The sequence below is a fragment of the Eumetopias jubatus genome, unplaced genomic scaffold (genome assembly GCF_037043125.1).
Source record: "Eumetopias jubatus isolate StellerSeaLion01/CBP00866 unplaced genomic scaffold, mEumJub1_p1.0 scaffold_16, whole genome shotgun sequence".
Classification (NCBI taxonomy): domain Eukaryota; kingdom Metazoa; phylum Chordata; class Mammalia; order Carnivora; family Otariidae; genus Eumetopias; species Eumetopias jubatus.
The window spans coordinates 85,200,272-85,203,504 of NW_028274822.1; the positions used below are offsets into that span (position 1 = coordinate 85,200,272).

A 3,233-nucleotide genomic window follows, 5' to 3' on the forward strand; every position below is an offset into this window, starting at 1 on the left:
AATTTAAATGTTTATCTTTCTCTGAAAAAGCACTGAACACAGGGGAAATCACATTTTTTAGAGTTCCCTTGTACCTATTTTGCTGTTTAGTATTCTTTTTCTTTTGAGCCCCACATAGGGCCCCCTCATAATCTCTTCCATGCTTAGGTCTGAGGTAAGGGTCTTAACCTGACATGGTTTCTGGCTCTGTCTCTGGTTAGTTTTCTTTATTCTTCAGGTTTTAGAGTAAATGCAACTTCCCCCAGGAAACCTCCTGGGAGTACGCCCTGCATCCAACAAGGTTAGTAACCTTCTAGGTTACCAGAGCTCTTGATACTTCCTCTAAGGCCAAAGTGATTATGCAGGTTTTTTTTTTTTAAGATTTATTTATTTGAGAGAGAGAGAGAGAGAGAGAGAGCGCGCGCGCATGCGCGCGTGCACAAGCAGGAAAGGGGCAGAGAGAGAGGAAGAAGCAGGTTCTACACTAAGCAGGGAGCCTGATGCGGTGCTCAATCCCAGGACTCCAGGATCATGACCTGAGCCAAAGGCAGATACATAACTGACTGAGCCACCCAGGTGCCCCTATGCAGTTTTTACCTAATACATAAATTCTAGGAGGGCAGAAAGGGTGTGAGTCACTGCATTTCCACCAATTGGCTCAGTGTTTGGGACACAGTAGATGTTCAACAAACATTGCACTGAATAGAGAGACTAAAACATGCATTTCTATCCCATTCCAACCCTGGGCAGGGCCCTAGGGCCTAATTTGGGGGTAAATTAATGTGGCTGATTGCATTTGGCAATCCGTGTTGATTTGGTCACCAAATGGGATGTTGAATTCAAAGAGAAGATGTGAGTTGTCTGAAGCAGGCATTCAGCAATCAGAACTCACCCTCACCCCATGATTTTTTTTTAAAAGATTTTATTTATTTATTTATTTATTGAGAGAGAGAGAGAATGGTAGAGAGAGAGCACGAGAGGGAAGAGGGTCAGAGGGAGAAGCAGACTCCCCGCTGAGCAGGGAGCCCGATGCGGGACTCAATCCCGGGACTCCGGGATCATGACCAGAGCCAAAGGCAGTCGCTTAACCAACTGAGCCACCCAGGAGCCCCTGAGACTTTCTTGATCAAGAGATTTTGTGAGAGAATTTCTCTTTCGAGACTTCTAGTGTACAAGTGTCATTTTTCTTGGTTTTGCTGCTGATGTCAACCTCCGCCAGGAGTCGGCACAGTTCTTCAGGAGTTCTTCTGAGGCACTTTGACCGTGACGGTTTTCACTTCGGTGTATGCCTGCAGCCCATACTCTCCTAGCTCCCGACCGCTCCCGGACATCTTGTAGCCACCGAATGGGGACTGGGCCCCAAACACATCATAGCAGTTGACCCACACAGTGCCAGCCTGGAGGGCTTGGGACAGATAATTGGCCTTGTCCAAGTCCTTGGTGAAGACAGCTGCAGCCAGCCCATAGTTGGAATTGTTGGCTCTCCCATTGACTTCCTCTATGGTCTTGAACTTCAGGATCTGCATCACTGGCCCAAAGATCTCCTCCCTGGCGATAGTCATGCTGTCTTGCACATCTCCGAACACGGTGGGCTGGATGAAGTAGCCACGGTCAGCAGCCGCCCCTCCACCACACAGCAGCTTCGCCCCCTCCTCCTTCCCAGATTTGATATAACCAAGGATCTTCTTAAACTGAGTTTCATCCACCTGCGGCCCCTGCTCAGTCTGGCTGTCAAAGGGGTTCCCAACCACACGAGACTTGGCCCGGGCAACGCTCCTCTCCACAAACCCGGCGTACACATCTTCTTGCACAAAGGTCCAGGAGCCCGCACAGCAGCACTGGCCCTGGTTGAAGAACAGGGCGAAGTGGGCCTGCTCCACAGCCCAGTTCATATCTGCATCTGACATGATGATATTGAGGCTCTTTCCCCCCAGCTCCAGGGTCACTCTCTTGAGGTTACTGCTCCCTGCGGCAACCTGGACTAGGCGGCCAACCTCGGTGGAGCCTGTGAAGGCCACTTTGTCCACATCCTCATGGGAGGTGATGGCGGCCCCAGCTGTGGGGCCAAATCCAGGAATAATATTGACCACGCCAGGAGGAAAGCCAGCCTCCTTAATCAGGTTGGCCACATAGAGGGCAGTCAGTGGAGTCTGCTCAGCTACCTTCATCACCACCACATTTCCGGTCGCCAGGGCTGGGCCGAGTTTCCAGGCTTGCATCAGGAGCGGGAAGTTCCACGGAATGATCTGCCCGCACACCCCGACGGGTTCATGACGGGTATAGCTGAAGAAGTCCCCATCGATGGGAATAGTTTTCCCGTGGTACTTATCAGCCCAGCCAGCGTAATAACGGAAGCATTTGAGAACCATGTCCAGATCCACCAGGTAGGAGATGACATAGGGCTTGCCGTTATCCAGGGTCTCCAAGGCTGCTAGGTAGGTCCGGTCCCGCTCAATCAGATCAGCCAGGCGGTTCAGCAGGCGGCCCCTGTCAGACGCATCCATGTGGCGCCAGGGTGAGCCCAGCTGGAAGGCGGCCCGGGCAGCCTTTACTGCCCTGTCCACGTCTTCCTTGTCTCCTTCGGCTACCTGACAGATGACTTCTCCGGTGGATGGATTGATGGTGGGGAATGTTTTCTTGCTGACAGCATCATGCCACTCATTGTTTATGAAGATCTGGTTGTAGAAGACTTCAGGCTGCTGGTTGGGGGCCGGCACCGCCTGGGTGGTGGCGGCCGACAGGAGACAGCGGCCCAGGCGGGGCCCGAGGCCAGCGGCGGCAAGCGCAGCGGCGCGCAACATGTTGCAGAGGGCGCGGGCGTGCAGGACGGTGTGTGCCCGGCCTCACCCCATGATTTTTTGAAAAATATTTTATTGTGAGGGCGCCTGCGTGGCTCAGTTGGTTGGGTGTCCAACTCTTGATTTTGGTTCAGGAGGTGATCTCAGGGTCGTAAGATCAAGCCCCACATGGGGCTCCCTGCTTAGCAGGGAGTCTGCTGGAGATTCTCTCCCTCTCCCTCTGCCCCCCTTATTCTCTATTTATTAAAATAAATGAATGAATATTTAAAAAAAAGAAAAACAAATGTTTTATTGTCATAAAATATATGTAACATGAAATTTGCCATTTTAGCCATTTTTAAGTGGCATTAAGTATATTCACAATGTGATGCAACTATCACCACTATTTATTTCCAAAATTTTTTCATCACCCTAAATAAAAACTCTCTACCCATGAAGCCATAATTCCTCCCTCCC

General features: G+C 50.9%; 1 pseudogene; it reads right to left on the bottom strand.

Moving 5' to 3' along the window:
* Window positions 1-933: 933 nt before the first annotated feature.
* LOC114219023 (aldehyde dehydrogenase, mitochondrial pseudogene) lies at window positions 934-2,791 on the bottom strand (annotated as a pseudogene).
* Between the last annotated feature and the right edge of the window lie 442 nt (window positions 2,792-3,233).